The 19,099-nt window shown below is 35.3% G+C and overlaps 1 protein-coding gene and 1 pseudogene across 1 annotated transcript in view; both read right to left on the reverse strand.

Annotated features, from left to right (window-relative positions):
• LOC105225020 (adenylyl cyclase 78C) overlaps positions 1–19,099 on the reverse strand; it is a 205,584-nt gene that overhangs the window by 139,263 nt on the left and 47,222 nt on the right. The window lies entirely within an intron of this gene.
• LOC125778708 (adenylyl cyclase 78C-like) overlaps positions 1–19,099 on the reverse strand; it is a 76,720-nt pseudogene that overhangs the window by 10,812 nt on the left and 46,809 nt on the right.

The following is a 19,099-nucleotide window of genomic DNA, read 5'->3' on the forward strand; positions in this document are numbered from 1 at the left end:
AAAAGAAGCTTCTAAATAATATTATAATGCAACAGACGCACGGGATGCGCTATGTAAATCAGGGTACGCTCTTTGTGAACCCATATCGTTATTTCGACATATTTCAGAATTTGTGATTAATTATATGAAAGGATTGGAGGATAAATTGTCAGACAGTTTTAATACTCAGAATGCATAAATAAGCTGTTGCTTTGGCCAATGGCTTATAGCAAGGTATCGGAAGTTGCCGGAAATTATTTGGCATCTGTCTGTTATTTCTGGGATTATCATATCGAAATTTGTAAAATGAAATATGTTCGTATAATGTGTTTGAAATTTATGTAGTAAGAGAGAATTAATTCAGAAAGAATGTGATGGAAAGCTTTATACTATCGTTTGGCAAAATAAATTTTTACTTACCTCGACGATACGGTCGAAACGTGCAAACAAATCGTTTAGAATTTTGACAAGCTGCTGGGCGGATGTTTTACTTGCTAACTCAGTGAAACCCTGCAACAAATATAAAGGGATTTTTATTACTAAGTTTCTAAGTATGCGGCTTTGCTTAAAACTAAATTGCTGGTTACGTTAATAATACCACGAATTACGGATATAAATTATTTCCCTAGTGGTTCTTTCTGTCAAACATCATTGATGATTAAGAACTCAAGGGTTCAGCTGTCGGGCTGAATGTAATCTTTCGCATCTCTTAATGAAGTTCCGTATGCGGGATTTTCATATTCAACCAAATAAACTATCTGATGAGATTCTTTGTGAACCAGTCGTTACTTGGTTAAAAACTAGGAAAAATGTTAAGATTCATTGTTTTGGGTCATGGAAGAGTATTACCCTTTCTTTATTCTGATTTGTATTAGTCAGTTTGCATGGAAGCTATAAGAAATGTGGTCCGACTTGAACAATATGCCCGAAGATTTTAGCGAGGCAACAAAATATGCCGAATTTCGTGAAGATACTTCGACGAATAAAATAACATTCCGTACAAGGACTTAAGTTTCATCATTCAGTTTATGTGACAGCTACATGCTACAGTCATCCGATATCGAGAGTTCCAACAAATGGACAGCTTCTTGGTGAGAAAAGGACTTATGAACATTTTCAGATTGGTTCTCAGTTCGCGTATATACAGACAGATGGACATGGTTTAATTGAAGCAGATTGTTAAGCTGATCGTTTATGTGTAAATATATTTTATAGGGTCTCCGACGTTTCCTTCTCGGTAAAGATAGATAGATAGAAATTAATTGAGGTTTTCCACTGCTACCTATGGTCTATGTATGCTCTCTTCTTTATCACATATGGTCACAATGGTCAAGCTCTCTGAAAAATTCCAGGAGCTTGCTGGGCGCGATGGGGATGATGTGATCCATGTCCACGTAGCTGGATCCAAGGGCTTTGAGCTTCTCGGTATTACAAACTTAGTGGCTCTGTTAACGGTATAACGAAATGATTGGTGACTCCGTCTAATAGACTATTTATTGATAAATACGTGGATAATCCCATATTCTCTTAGTTCTATAAAAAAGTCGAGAATTTTACTCACATTAACAGTTCTAAGTTAGTTATGTGAAGACCAACAGCAAAAAATATTAATATCATTCTTTGTTAGTTAGTTGTTTTATTACTCGATTTCTTGATAGACCTACGTGTAAAATAGTAAAATTTCTCGAGATTTCGCTTTTATAGAATGTTCACACGGGGAAGACAATAATACACTGCCTAGGTTTTCTCCGTGTTTGCAGGCTAGAAGTAACTACATTTTTGCATACCAGCTTATTAACTTTTCTGTTTACTTCCCAGATCCCAGAGAAAATGAAACCATGTGTAGAAGTGGTGACGTAATAATTTTCCATGTACATTCACTAGGAAACATACTTGTATGTGAATTAAGCTCTCGATGTTGCGATGAGGGATTGAGATATGTGGGTATGTCTAAGCGATATTTTTTTTCCCGTCCTTTAAGTCTTGTTAAGATGGGTTTGCGTTCATATTTTCGATTTAGTCAATATTCCAAGGCACAATAATTATTTTAGCCATCGCTTGAAGGGAGAAAATGTATCTTTTTCTTTAAGGGATCGAAAATAATAATATTTTAGTAATTACATAGCAAATTAAACTACATACTGTGGGCAAAAAATAGTAAGACTTTATTTATAATTTCAAAACTCTTCATCAAAATCTATGTTGTCCCCCTCAAAGTAATTTGCCTTGGCCCCATTACACGTGCGCTAACGTTTAATATCTTCAATCGACTCGAAACTGTTACTTCGGAGTGGTCGTTTGAGTTCGCTGAGTTAGAAGTCACATAAAGCTAAATCAGGCGAATACAGTGGTTATTGCACGATATTGGTTGAAAATTTGCGAAGACTTACAAAGAATCAATACAGTATGTGACACTACATTATTGTGATGCAAAAACCGAGAGTTCTCGGCCCATACTTTTGGCCTCTCTTTACGAATAGCTTCGCGCAAAAACTCTGAAGTAGTATTCTTTGTTGACAGTTTGGCCGGTCGAAAGATATTCCGAGTGCACGACACCTCGATAATCGAAGAAAATTGTGAACATAGCCTCAGTTTTTGATCTGGTTTGGCGTTATTTTTCGGCTATTCGGCCGGTTGATCGTCTGTTAGAAGGTCGTAAGCATACGAGTATATTGAAGATCCATCACCAGTCAACCATTCCAACGATGCCAGTAAGATCTCTGACTATTAATCGTCAATTTTCAAGCACCAATTCTTTCGTTTTATTGATGTGTTGATCATCAGTTGATGTCGATGGCCGTCCTGGACGTGGTTCGTCGCCACCTCTTTGATTAATTTGTACCAATCAAAAACACTTGCTTGCATCAAACAATTATCACCGAAGGCTTCTTCAAACATTCTGAAAGTTTCGGAGTCCGAAATTTAGAAATTTGATTCCGCACACAAAATTTAATTGAACTTCTTTGTTGAATAATTTCACTCATCGAAAACATCGCCGAATTCACTTTATGTACTTTAGAAAGACAATCGTATACTAAACACAAAATAATCATTATTTGATGTGACATTTGGCACAGACAGGTAAGACTGTCAACCAATCTTGAAAAAAAATATTTCGACGAATGGGTTTTCGCGCGAAATTTAAATTAAAAAGTGTTATCTGTTTTTGCACACAATAGGTGTATTCGATTGTACCTCTATTATATGATTACAGGCATAAGATATAACGCGTAAAAGAACAATTTAATTTTACTACTAACATTCATGTTTTAAGTGATTCTAAACCGCTTTTAATTTGACATATTATAGTAGTATAATCAAAATTTAATTCATGGTCATGCTGCCATATCTCACTACTTATATAATACTTTAAATGTAGTAAAAAATATTCGCTTTTCTCACCTTAATATTCGCGAATAGTATGCTGACATTATCCATTGGGAACACGTAGAGCTTATTAAATTTGGTTGCGACGGTGGAATCGGTGCCTTTATACATTTCGGCGCGTATTTGATTGTTCACAATGTTCGGAAGTACTGTGTAAAAGAAAATGCAAAGTATGTTAATTCGGTTTTATGCAGTTTAGATCACAATTTTAAATATATTGAGCAAAATGTACTAAAATAATACAAAGAATTTCAGTTTAACACAAAAAACTACACAAGTTTAAGTTGAAAGGGATTGCTGAAGAAAATGCATTGGTAAATGCAAGCAGCGCTGACAGGTAAAAACTGAAGTTCCCAAAAGTTTGCCACATTTCCCAAAATGTATAAAAAGTTGTAGGGAAAGTTTTCTTTTACAACAACGACAAATTAATTAAAAAAACGAAGTGGATTTGGTTTTCGGGTTTGTTCACAGCTCAGCTCTGAGTAATAATTCAGTGTTTAGGTTTTAAATGCATACATAAACTGTGTTAATATGCATATTTTTACGAATACTTTTACATGTAAAATTTAAAAAGTTTTTGAGTTGAACTTTACAAGTTTCAATGAGTTAAGAGGAGAATAACACTATTTTGGAATTTTCATTCGAAGTACTCGTGTGTGGTCATGTGGCTTAGCTATCAACAGACAAAAATACACATACCAAGAAGGAGTTTGTTCACTCCATAGCAGACCATATCAAGACCATATATTTACTTTGATTACTTCTCAAAGGATTCACCCATTGATGTTTTGAGACTCCCTACTGCTGGAGCAGAATCTTGTGGGAAGATCTAATGCTTTCCATCAAAGAGTACTGCTTAAATAGGGAACATCCTATTGCTTCAATTTTGCTCCATTGTTAATCCCTTTATCACAGAAGTGAAACGTTGTAACACCTTTACAGGAGACTTTCCATCAAACCATTATAGCATCTGGATGGTGACCACGTTAAAATAATAGTTTTTGCGTCTTCCAAAGTTTTTGCGTAGATTTTGTGGTTTTGCTTAATTAAATCTTCTTCTACGACTTATCTTTCTATACAATTTGGCGCGTAAAGTAACCTGAAAATAACGGTTTGGTGTGGTTTGTGGGTCGGTGGAATCATCGATCCATATTTTTTCAAAACTGCTGGCGGTGAGAACGTAACCGGCATGATAACCGACTATTCGATACCTAAAGTTGATGGTCGTGATCTCGTCGAAATTTAGTTTCCACTTCCCAAACATCACATTAATCAATGGATTTGAGAAAAATATTCTCCATTAAATTTGAAGTTTACGTGTTTTTCTTAAAAAAATTAGAAAACCTCGAAATTGATTACTCTTTATATGAGCTTATGATAGGGAACATGTAAGCGCAAGGTTGCACTGTAAGTAGACTGGCAGCATTCAAAATTTATTGTTGTTATGAAAGTATTTATTTTACGTAACTTCCGTTTAGTTTAACATAGGCCCAAACTGACGTACGGCTGTTGAGTAAAAAAAGCAGCCTGGTTTTTTTCGGTTTGACTTACGATTAGGAGGGTAATACGATAAGCCGATCAAGTTTAAGCTTTGTGCGAAAATTCTTTAAGAGCACAATGTTCAATAACAGTTACCGCATGTTAGAAAACTTGAAGCCTATTATAGGGAATCATTCCAGCTAAGTGTTTAAATCACTTGGTATGATTGATTAAATAAAGAAACTAGAGGAGAGAGGTGAAAGCAATGTCCCTTTAAAGCTGTTTGGGGTATGTGAACAATATAATAAAAGCCAAAAGGAAGTAAGGAAGTCGTAATTACGGCCAGATGACAACTGGCGGTGATGGTGCCGCCGACGATGCACCACTTCAGAGGCAACGGCACAAATATCATGAACAGGATGTACCAGACCAAGTATTCCCTTCCATTCGGAAGATGGATATAGTTATTTTCGGTGTATATACTGTAATTCTTTCCTAAACAGAATTTCTCAAAGAATTTATTGAGCCAAATATCTGACTACTACATATATGCTTCAATAGACACACTAGCATGAAAATATATAAGCCTATACATACCTCCAAAACAATAACCACAAATGCCTTACCTTGTATATTTATCAGTATCCAAGTGAACAAAGCTACCCACTGTAAGTAGTTGTTGGCAAAGCATCTCCAAAATCCCAAAAAACAAATGCCCACATTGGCAAGAATACACAAAACCGACCAGGTAATTGCCGTAGTCAGATTCACCTCTCCATCGCTATAATACGTTATCGTGCTGATATTGTTGTTTTGCTAAATGAAAATAGACAAACACATAATTTTTACACATTCTTGGCATGATGCTCCTGTCAAACAATAACGCATGCCTATTTGCACGTTGTGTGCATATATATACTTATATATGTACATACATATACGCGCAGATGTTCAAGAGTTTAGCCAAAAAAAGTCAGTCAATTTGTTGGCATTTCCTTCCTGTTTTCTTCCTGGTGCCCGACTTTCCATTGATTGACAGTATTTTGACAATTATTTAGTGGGTATCAGGTTGCGTACTTGTAATGAGATAAGGGAAGCAAAAAATGCCTGTATGGGCCACATAGTTCGGTGACACGTCGGTATGAGTAAAAATCTTTAATTAAATTTATTTCAACGCTGAAGAACCATGGCTCCTAATGTCTGTGTATAGCTTTGCTTTAAACTCAGTACTATTATCGGTTATTGTCGGTTATCGTCGCCTAAAAATTAGCTTTCAACAAAAGAAATATTCGAAGATGTCCTTTATAGCAAAGCATCTTTATTTAGACTAAGAGACTGAGAGAAGTTGGAAACCAAATCAAAGTTCAAAGATGAAGTAGAATAATTTGTAAATCAATCAAGAGGTTTCTGTAATCGTGTAAGTATCCAGCAGTGGGTTATGTCATCAACCTCAAGGGTTTTTTGTAATACAAGTATCTGTTTACTTTACACGTAATAGCATCTTCTCTGGAGTATCGTTCTTAGCTACCTTAACGGCCTAAGAAAGAAATTTTTTTAAAAAACTATACTTAGCGAAATCGCACGGTTTTTTATCTATCTTTATCTTCATTTAGGATTTCACCGGGAACAGAAGTCATAATTAATTATAAAGGATGATCCATTTCGAGTTTCTCTACTTTTTTTTTAAAGAAAAAACACAGAAACTTAAAATTAAAAGGGAATGTTTATTATAATTCGAAAGAGCATTCCTTGGCATTTATGTTTTGAAGATTATGTCTTTCAAATGTTGGTCGTTAAGGCATTAAAAAGTAGTTATAATGGCGCGAAACGAATCTCTTCAGATTGTTTTTCGCCTCAAATGCGGCAAGTTTGTTTGTTTACATAGCCATTGAGCCAGAAATCTTTTTAGAACTTCTCAGGAGCCCATAGATTGAAACGATGTCGCGTGAGAAGTCGAGCAGTCTTAATTTTTCGACTCTCTACGGTTTTCATGTACACTCCCCTCGGTCGTATTTGTTACAATTATGAATGCTGGGTCTAAAATGGGTGATGGTGTTGCGAATAGTATGCTCAGTAGGCCGATTAAGAGCGAAGCAGGCGAAACAGATTCTTTACACAACGTGAATTTATTTTCGTAATAAAGTTGAACGATTTGTAATTCATTCATTTTTCAGGCGTAAGTCTTTTCCATAATGAAATGCCAAACAGTACTAAGCAAAAATAACATGACAGTTCAATACGACTCAGACGTCATCTGTCAAAAAAAGGCTATTGAAAAAAGCACCTTTACTTGGGTTATCCGTTATAAGCTAATTTTTAATATCTGGTTCTTTCCCACTTTCACTTATGGTATATTGGTAAAGGAAAGCAAAAAATATTAATATGGGATGGTTGACGGGAGTCATACTTATCACAAGAGCATTACTACAGTTAGCTGATATTCTGTTCTAGAACTATAAAAACCGTAATCAGGAAGCCACTTTTAACCTCAAGCTGCAGTTTCCTTGTGCTATAGTTCATTGTATTTCATTCCTTCAGATTTGTGTTGAATCCATGATTCATACAGAAATTCCAAATACCTATTTTAGTGCATAGTTACGTCTTGTATGTCTGTATATATTTTATATCTTTCAAAACTTTCAACCTCTATTAAGGTGTTAGGTGTCTTGAGAACTTGTATACTCGAAGCTAACCACGCTAAGTGCGCCGTTTTTAAACGCGTTGTTTTTAGTTATTGAAAAAAGGATTTTTTTGTTTCATTAGAACTTATTTTTTTAACCAATAAATTGTGAAATTTTGACAAAAAAATTTAATATTTTGAAAATTAAAATTTTAATAATTTTTATTTCAGATGGACCAATAATAAATTATGCTGTCCACGGCGAGAGCACTTTTTTGGGAGACACCCAGGAAGATGATGCCTCAACGACTGAATTTCCAACATTTTTGTATCAAAATTTCAGGAGACATTGTTCAAATATGTACCTTTGATATGTCATATTATATTTTTTAAATATATGATTCCTCTTATTGAAAAAAAAAAAATGGTAAAAATAACTATTTTCTGTACCTCTGAGATCCACCTAACCCATTAAGAGAAACAAGGTCCTTTTTTTTTGAAAGAGTATGGCCTTTTTATAAAATTATCTACAAAAGTAAGAGATTACTCTCTAATCTAAGTAAAACATGTAATAAATATTTTCGAATTTTCTCACCGATTGCTCTCTTTACTGAACCAAACCAATTGCAAGCGTCACTTTAAGCATAATGTCAACCAGATTGACGATGATCAGAGACTTTTGACGCTGACGATGCGTGTACGTTAGATACGAACGCTCCCGCTAGTGTTGCTTGAATGAATTTGTGAGAGATGGACATAATATGCCCTTGATAACATTGGCACTCTTAAAAGCTGCATAAGTTTGATTGTTAAGTGACCGTGGCTCCGATATCGTCTTGCCTTCCTCGGCTTCACAATGGATAGACATAAGCAGGATGTGAGAGAAATGGCCGAAGTAGACCGGAAATTAAAGAATTTCAATTTCCATGTGAGCACTGGCAAATTACACTTTGCAATTAAAGTACATATGTATGTGGATACTTGTAACATATAGGACGATAAGCTTCGATTAAGAAGTTGCATTACAAGGCATTACACTTATGAGAATGTGCGGCCTTGTGGATGATCCAATTGTATTTATTATCTTACCATAATTGCTCGTATTGCCAAATATGCTGCAGCTCTTGGTGCGTCTTTTCGGTCCGAGCTTCCTTCTCTGCTCCACAATTCGGACGGACCGCACACGCAGTGGGGTGTTTTTTAGAGCCCTCACGCTGTCAATGTCCGTTGTGGGTCGTTTCGAATTGACAGCGGACGCTCTGGTCGGTGCGGTGGAGGGGTAGGAGTTGGCTGTACGTTGATCGTCCACTGAATGTGCACCATCGCCAGGCAGGTGCGGTATTTTCGACAGGTCGGGAAGTTGCTGAATGCAATAATTTGCATTGCAAAATTTTGGATAATTTGCGTTATTTTAGATAATATTTTGCAAAAAGTTAATTATTACTTTGTTTTGTCTCACATTGGTTTATACTATGTTAATCATCCCTGCTGACCACTGTTTACTTACCTTCACACGCAATATGCTCGCGTCAATTAAATCTTCATTATGCTCCTCAGTTACTTCAACTCCATCGCTGTTTTCGGTGTGTGCTGCGGGATTACTGAGACCATAGCCGGTTTCATCGTCTGCACCTACGCCACTATCACCGTTATCCGTTATATCGAGCATGGAATTTTTCACACTAACTCGCTGACATTTGGGGTCATCGTCGTCATCGTCGAGTAGCTCGTGCTGAGCAGCGGAGGCCGTGGAAGCTCAAATTCGTTGCTGATAGTTATGACGTTTCCGCCTGAACAGCGCCGCCTTTAAAGTGATGTGCTGGTTTTTGTTGTACTCTGCGTGTTCTGAATACTTTGTCTACGTTGTTGTTGGAGTTGCTGCGTCAGCGGTGATTGGCTTAATGTACGTAAATGTACTTCGTCGCACACCAATTTGTCGTCCATGCAGCGTTCTTCCTTGAAACTGAATATACTGAAATACGAAAGTTCGGAAGTCAAATTTAAGAAGAACATAGATGGAACAAATATAGCTCGTTCTTTATACCTAATTTTTATGGAATTTAGTGATATGAATTGCCGCCCTAATTGTGGGAGTTATAACTGAACATTGTCCTAGCGGTAAGACCAAAAATCTTATAGGATGAAAGGAGCTGCTTGGAAGAAGGCGTTGTTGAAACACCTGAAAACTTTCTGTTTGTTTACTCCGCATCTGCGAAATCAAAGTTAAATATCTTGGATCTCGCACCGTCAGGCAACTACCTCAGCTGAAGGGAATATAAATTAAAAGCCTAATCAGATTTGAATGGGTACAAGGCGCTTTGTCCCCACTTGAAATCTAATTACTGGAATCTCAGTATAAGGAACAACTTTGTAATAGTAAAGAGTGCATGTGAGTGCTTAACTCCACATTCATGCAAATGATTCCTTTATAACATTTTTACTTTAATATATATGAAAACTATTTTTTTAATATTCTCAGTAGTACAGTTATTTCTTCTGCGCTAGTATCTTGTGAGTATATTACTTTAGAGATTATCACGTGAGATACACTGCGCGTCACCAGGTTAGCACACCTTCATTAGTCTAATATAACTGGCTATGTACACTACTGTTGAACTCATTAACAGTGCGTTCGGGTTGGCCGAGGAGTGCCTAACCTCGCTATGAATAGCATCGAATGTTTTCGTGATAAGACTGTTATGGGTTCCAGGCCATAACGAAATCACAGGAAATTGCAAATCCGACGAGCTAACAACGAAAGGTACCCTAGAGCGACTCGTTGTTGCCGTATCCTCTTTTGTTCTATTACTTGATAGCTGGACTTCGTGGAAGCTTGGGCCTCCATTGGTACATGCGCTGTCGCAAAAGACTGCTACCCATTCGCATCTTTGAGATCATTCTCAACGAGGTGGAATCGATTCATGATTAAAGCAATGCACAAATGTGTAAATTAATTAATACATAAATTTAAAAATATATTCTTGTCTAAAATGTTAAAAAATACTAAGAAAACGGCTAACTTGATGACCTAATTTAAATTGTAAATTTTCGGAAAAATAGTATTAAATAATATAATAAAATATTATTAATAATAGGTAACTAATTGCTGTTTTGTTTAGCAGAAAATTTATTAGCTAAAAATTTTATTACTTGTAATTCAACCTTTTCTGCTTCTTTAGTTTTGATAAAAATTAATAAAAAACTTTTTAACTTGATATGTGCCAACCTAATGACGCGCAGCGTAAGTACACAATTTCCAACTCCATGCCCATAAAGTTTAGGCGCAAACATATTTTATTCAAGATAAGTGCACATTGCCATTGTCTGAGCGGAATGTATTAGATTTGTAGTATCATTATTTAAATTAGCTGTCAGTGGTAGCGACATTGGACAAACAAGAATAGGTGGCACTCATAATGTCTCGATATGCGAGCGTGTTGACATTAGCAAACACTCACAAGACTTCTCAAATGTATAATTAGTCAGCGCCGTTGTTCACTGATGTGATTTTACGTTCTCAAAAATATTTAAGTAATAAATTGTTATAAAGTGGGATCGAATAAAAATTTCTATGCCTATATACTTTTTAAAGTGCAAAAATTTGAGTAAACATAATTAGATAAAAACTAAACTTAAGAAAAATGAATTTTAGAAAAGAGTTAATATCGCTTCATTCTGCAAAACCAATTATAATCAAATTCAATCAGCATAGAGAAATTACACAAACAAAATTTAGGAGCTTATTAAATCGGTTTGTTGAAAAGCTGAATCGATGAACTACGTGAAATATTACTTTATACATACATAAGTACAATTTGAGCAGAAAAAATATCTTGAAGCTATAAATACTCATGGGAGACATTTCAATGACACTCAATTGTTTGCCGAGGTGTAGTTGGTTCTAAAAGAATTACACAATTATATTAGAACAAACCAAGGACAGAAATGGTAGTCGGTAGATTAAGATTTGTTCATACTCTTTTAGAAAAGCATTCCCAGCTTGAACAAAATGAATCTTAAAATATTACAAATTGCGTCCAAATATACGTTTAAGAAAACATTCAGGTAAGTATTCGGATAGAATTTATTTTGAAAAAACTTTGACATTGCATTATTAAGTTTATATAAATGACAAATTATTCCTAGAAGAAGAAACACAAAAAAAGCAATTACGATCATTTCCCTTAGGTAATTTTTAGACCGGAGTATATTCTTGTAGAATTCCCAGAGGACTAATGCCTAGAACATACGAAAATTATGGAGGAAATACTCCTCTTGCCTGCTGCATGACACTGAAAGCATAACACCAGGAGATAGCGAACTCAATTCCTAAATTGATGACGGTGGACGAAATTCGAATAGCAATTATCCGTCCGCCGGCCAAGCAATTCAGATACGGCTTGAAAAAACTGATGTTCCTTTTATTATCTTCTTTATTCAGACGAAAGCTTGTCCGATGATTGGAATTTAAGTGTACTCTGCCCAATCCAGTAAAAAGAGAGATTTCACAATTTTTGTAACTACCATAGGATAAGCCTCCTCAACATCGCATATAAGATTCTATCGAGTGTAGTGTGTGAAAAACTGAAGCCCACTGTCAATAACTAATTGGACCTTATAAATGGCGCCTTAGGTCTAGAAAATAAACAACCGCTCAGATATTCACCTTGTGCCCATTAAAATAGAATCGACATACGTCACCTCTTAGTCGATTTCAAAGCTGTTTTTGACAGCACGAAAAAGAGACGGCTTTATGAAACTTTATCTAAATTTGGTAGTCCCGCAACACTAAGACGGCTGTGTAAACTGACGCTGAGTAATACCAAAAGCTTCGTCAGGATTAGAAAGAACCTCTTCGAGCACGTCGATACCAAACGAGGTTTCAAACAAACGACATCGTGCGTCTTCTTCAATCTTCCTGTACAAAATAATTCGAGCTGCAGAACTTAATAGAGAAGGTACAATCTTCTATAAGAAGCTGGCGTACGCCGAGTTAAGAATAATTAATTCTCAACAAAACTGCTGACAGCATTTAGTGCACATCCATAAACAAGGAAACGTTCCAAGGAATAGCTGTTGTAAGAGACGCTAGCTTTAAGCTTAGAATTAAGTCATGTTATATTGAAGATTAGGAATAAAGAGCAAAACCATTTTGGCATTCAAACGAATAACATTGGTATTATTATTAATTCGCCGATGGTATTGCATCATCGACCTCAACAAAAGTGCCGTTACTTCAGCTTTCTCCAAAATGCATAAGGTAGCGAAGTAAATGGGACTGGTGGTGAACGGTAAAGATCTCACTCGACGAACAAAGACTAAATTCTACAAGTCACTTATTATTTGTTCTCGTCTTGCTATATGGTACAGAGGAATGGACGATGACAACATCAGATGAGTCGACGTTAAGAATTTTCGAGAGAAAGATTTTGCGGAAGACTTTGTACCTTTGGGTATTGGCATCGCGAAAACCGAATTTGATAGAACGGTGAGCTGTACGAGATAGATATGACGCCGTTGACAGAGTTCAGCGAATTAAGCGATAGCGGCTAATCTGGCAAGGTCATGTCGTCCGAATGAATGAAAACCCTCCAGGACTGAAACCACTTGGAATCTCCAATTAGCGCCAAACAGGGAAAAGGAAGAACTACTGTCGCGCTGTTGTAAACTCGGCTTTAACCGCGGAAGTGGTGTCTACGCCAATAAAGAAGAAGAAAAAGAATTTTAAAAGCATTGTCGCCTATTGCGCTGGGATTGTAAATACATTAAAATAGCTTTGCTTAGCATAAACTAGTATAATTATGTCTCTAAGGCTTGCGAAAGCGCCTAAGCAAGCATACTATATATATTTATACTGCTTTATAATAATACTTGTAATGTGAAAAATGTGTTAGAACTTTGAATAAAATACACAATGTATTAGCTGTGGACAACACCGGAAGGAAATCGCTGTCGCCATGGTAATTTAATATTGAGAACAGTAATCGAAGTGTATGGATTTTATTTATAGACTTCTAATGGGGTGTATGCCTTTATATCTTAACCAAATTTGTTAGAAGAAAATATGTAGGTACTTACATATTTGTGCATATGTACACATAATTACACACGCCAATACGCAAATATGTAATTGGATGAGCCGACTTGCGAATGCTTACTGTGAAGATTGTAGGTTATTGATTTGTAGAGCTACTCAATATGCCCATTACAGCAATGGCTTGTGTCTATACATATAGTCTATACTATATAGTATATGTATGTACATACTTGTGTGTACTTAAAGTTATAACTATGTATATTCAATGAAGAACTTTGAAGCATCTTTTTATACATACATAAGATAGTATACAGTACTTTGCGTTCGCGTGTTTTGAAGAGGGCACTTTGTGTTGCTAGAATGATTTTGTTGAGATGACAAGTGATAGCGCAGATGATATAAACAATAAATGTACAAAAGATATGCATATACATATTTTCTAAAGGATCCTCGGAAATTTTGTAGGGCACTGTAATTAAGATTCAGCAGATTCTTTTGAGTGGCTGTTGTTTTGGATATGTCACTACCAGCGCTGTTAAAATATATTGCCCTGTTTCACAGCTAATTTATTTTCTTTTACAATCTATATGGTATAGGCATATATGTATAATGTCGGCCCAAATTTACTACCCCCCTACTTTTATGTATAGCATATTTCAAAACTTGAGGAACATGTTTATCAAAATCTACAACATGTGTAACATAAATTGATTTAATTTCTGTTTTGATTAATATGAATTTAGTCAACGGCAATTGCCAAAAGGAATTTTAATACATTTAAAAATGGGATTAAAGTGATTTTATCTGCATAAACTAAAAACACGAGCCATGACTGTAATTTTATTTGCGACCAAATATTTGATGGGATTTGCTTCTTTTTGATAAAGAAAACCTTTTCAGTTAAATAAAAAATTGTTTCATATTTTCACCGGCGCATTACACCGATAAGCTATACAATTTTTCTCCCTTTACTTTTGTTTGTTTCACCGAACATTAACCAAGATTGCTAAGTTTAATCTACGTACATATCTCCATGAGCTACTAAAGTTGCTTGATCTATTAAGGTTTTGACTTTATTAAATCCAATAAATTTTGCTCACAAATTGCGTACACGCTGCCGACTACTATTGATTCATGCCAACGCTTAATTATAACCATCGCCCACCCTGAGACCCAGGATTCATTATTGGTTATATTCGACCGAATATACCGCGTCCAGCACGCAGTCAAGAAAATACAACAGCCGTAGCTGGAAGTGTGCGCGAAGACCATGAAGAGTCGATTCGGTGTCGTGTGCAGCAACTCGGACTGACGTATGGAACAACTTGACGCATTTTACGTCGATATCTTAAATTGAAAGCGTACAAAATACAACTTGTGCTCGACCATCTGAGACGAAGCCGTGGGCAACATCTGAAAGAGATAATTTAAAAAAAATAAATGCCAAACAGAGTTATTTCGAATGGTAGTAAACAATCCTCATTAAATTTGAAGTTTCTGTGCTTTTCCTTTAAAAAACTAAGGAACCTGATAATGGATCACCCTGTAATTATAATTAATAAAAATTACAATAATTGCATGGCCATCAGAGTTTTTCTCAATTTTATATTGTTTCCACAGGACGTCTAAAATGTGTTCTTCGTAGCCTCTCTTTTTATATAACGGCAAATAAGTGTATCTTTCTGGTGAAAACGGAAAGAAATTCTTTCATAATATTCATTGTCCCACCCAGTGAACTTCTGCTTGATTTCTTGAAAATCGATCTAATAATTTTTATGCAATATTTATGTGCGGTTTTTAAAATATTTTGAACGCTGTTCTGACATTTGACAAATATAACCCAAAACCCAAAATTAGTCGTAATTTAATGTTCAGTTATGGAACTTTAAAGGTCAATGGCGTTTTGTGGGTGTGGCAGTGGCACTTTTTATTTTGACAAAAAGGCGCTACCAAGTTTCATCGAGATATCTCAATTTTTCCCCAAGTTACAGCTTGCACGCAGAGACGGACGGACAGATAATCACCCGGATTTCAACTCGTATCGTCATCCTTTATTATCGTCATTCGTTTATATGAGTATCTCGATTAATTTTTGAACAAAAATATTTTACCCTGTAGCAACATGTTGCAAGAGTATAAAAAAGGGGAACAACGTATTCAATGATTCGCGACAAACACAGACAGAACCGCTTACAATTTCATTGCTCGGAACATTGCTACTTATTATTATATGCCAATTATCAATCGCTCTTCTACGGGTATATTGAAAGGAAAAACACACACACATAATAAATATGCAGCTACACTTACAGCAACACCGTTTGTATATAGAGACATATATGTGTATATGTGAATATACTTATGTATTATACATACATATGTATAGTACGTAATATAATAGAAATTAAGTGGTACCCACATAAGTATATTTGCTCAATACCAACAAAGTTATTTGCATTTTGCATCAAACACCAGGTGACGGCGGCAATTAGAACAAGTCCTACTATGAATTATGACCTGTAATAAGCAACAACCGATCTGTGGGGCGGTTTATGCGCGCAGTGAGTGCTTATGAAATACTTAGTATACATTACGGTGTACTCGGAATTTAAGTTTATTCACCTAAATTGGTGATTTTATTATTTTCGTATTTGATAATAATTCATTTATGTTTAATTTTCCTGCTTGCAATAAAACTTAATGACACTTAAAAGCTTGAATGAATTAGGCAAATTACTTCATAAAAGAGCATATTCGGAAATTGCCTTAGAAATTGCGACAACTGAAAGAAGTTGGATAATGTTTGGAATACTTAAAATGTTCTCCATATTAATATGCTTTCCTTTGAAACTTCAAATATTGAAATAATTTAATTAAATTTTGAACGACTGCACACTTATAAACTTTGAAAAATTTTTGCATTAAGTGAAAATTCGAAGTTAAGAATAATAATAAACCACACTCAGCATGGATATGTATATATCATATTCACATCTTTTGTCTAACTTTTCTTAAATTTATTTTATAAATTATTAATTGAGCTAAAGACAATGGGAAAAGACTGATGATGATCCTGCCATATCTCGACTTTTTTCCACACATTAATTAATTTGAGAGAAGTAAACTAATTAATTAATAATTACTATAATTTAACTTCGATTACATGAATCCATTCATATAAATTATAGTGATATTTCACAAGTGGCGCCTTATTTTAAAATAATACATTCGTATATACGTACCGTTTACAAAAAATATAAATTTCGCGCGAAACCCTTATGTCCAAATGTTTTTTTTTTCTCGGTTGGTATGACTCTCAGTGACATCTGTGCATTAGTATACACCTGTCTTTCTGAGTGCACAAAGTGCATTCGCCGATTTTTACGATTAGTGAAATTACTCAACAAAGAAGTTCCGTTAAATTTTTTTGTGGAATTAAATTTCTTATAAATTATACAAAGAGGGTCGAGAAAGCGTTGACGACCAACCACGTTACGGACGGCCATCAACATCAACTGATGATCAACACGTCAATAAAATAAAGAAGTTGGTGCTTGCGAATCGACGATTAACGGTCAGAGATCTTACCGGCAACGTTGGAATATCGAAAGGATCAGTGAAAATCATATTAAGAGATCATTTGGGTCTAAGAAAAGTCAAAGCACGATTGATTCCAAAAAACAGTGGCAGTTAACGTCTTTGAAATAATGCTATCCGACTACCAATTTCAAAGGTCCCTAGCGCACTAAAAGCTGCTGCTTAGTATGTAGAAGAATATTCGTACGACCTACCGCAATTCCGAGAGTTCCCACTGCTCTGTGCCGAATGACTGCTTCATGATCAGTTTGCACGGTCAATGACTTTATCATATAAATTGGAACAGTCATGATCTTAGCTCCAAAATAGTAATACGGGGTGCATTTCAAAGTAAACAGGACATAAAAAAACAGATAAAATGGTTTTTTCGGCAAATCAATTTATTTTATTCAAAATAATCTCCTTCTGCTTCAATACAGCTTTTTAACGGTCCAAAAGCATGTCGAGCGAGTGTTACCGATTACCGATGTTACGACCGATATTATCGTATCTTTTTCCCGTCTTGTCGTTTATATTTTATAGATATGCACACGCATACAAATACAAGTACATAAATGCATACATGTCTGTGATTCTTGTCTCGTCTTTTATGAGACGGCAAAAGCCTTCTCGTGGACACAGCAAACGTACGAATGTAAAGACTACACCCACACACTTGTTGAGTATGCTAAACCATACTAAACACATAGGATGAAGAGTACAATACAAACGTTATATGAGTACATATATCATATCCAACGCTGAGAAACAAGTAAAAAAGGCAAAACAAAACCAATTATGCGGGAGAACGTTTTTTACTAGAAGCACTTAGTATGCGTGGTGCAATTGAATACTTATCATATGTGCTTACTTGTGCTTCCCTGCTCATACTCTGTCGCTAGTATACACGCGGGGAAATGCAGATTAACCAGCTTGTTTGCGGACAATGCGCTTTGTTAACGAGTACAGGCGTAAACGCCTCAGGGTATGCAATATTTTGTGCTTCAGTTGATGTCAGCGTGTGGGTTACAGATGCATGTGACCATGGCGATGGATTTATGGTTCATAATTTCTCACTCATGACCGCTCAACAAGTTGTCCACTCAATTAAGCAGCGTAAGTTAACGTCTATTAAAATGCGAGGATGATATTCAATTGCATTCGTGTGCGACGTTGACCTTTGCAGCCGCCAGAGTAATGCCAGTTCGTGCAAATTTTTTTTTTAATGGACATTGTTGGTGTATTTTCTGCAGAGTCAGTAGAAATTATTTTCCGTATCACTTAAGGAATTACATTGGTTTTCTCGCGTAAAAAAGAGCCTTTTTTCCAATTTTTTTTTTTCTCATATAAAAAATAAAATATACTATTAGAATTTTTTATTGTTGCAAACATATGTAACACTATTAACAAAGAAATTTTGAACTTTTCAAAAAAAAGTTTTTAAACTCGTCCATTGCGTCGCTATTTTTAGGATCATCTTAAGTAAAAAAATTCGTGTTTTACTTAAAACCTTAACTTAGAACTTGGACGAAAGAAAAAAAACTGAAAAATAGATTTTTGGTAGACATTTTTACAAAAAAATTAAAATTTAATTTTCCCGAAACCATTCCTTGGATCAATTTAAGAATTTAGGAAAATATTCCAGAAGTGTTTTAGAATTTAATAGGACAATCAAAAATACTTTTTGAAACGCGTAAAGTCATCTAACCCCTCAACTTAAATCGAAAGGATCCAAATGTACAATCTAGAGAACAAGCAATAGTCGAAATGACCTTCAAATTCAAGCGAAACTGGTAAGCAGAATACGATGTTATCTAAGGCTATACTACAATCTGCGAATATATTATTTAGATCGGAGCAATATTCAAGAAAAAAGTCCTGATAAAATATATTTTTTCTTCAATTCTGCTTGAAGGTTGTTTATGTCAAACAACGTGATTAGAAAGAACTTGGAAAACATTTTCTGTTGGATACAAATCGTAAGCCTATTACGTTTTCATATTTAGTTATGCATATAATTG

This window comes from Bactrocera dorsalis, chromosome 5, assembly GCF_023373825.1.
Source record: "Bactrocera dorsalis isolate Fly_Bdor chromosome 5, ASM2337382v1, whole genome shotgun sequence".
Lineage (NCBI taxonomy): Eukaryota > Metazoa > Arthropoda > Insecta > Diptera > Tephritidae > Bactrocera > Bactrocera dorsalis.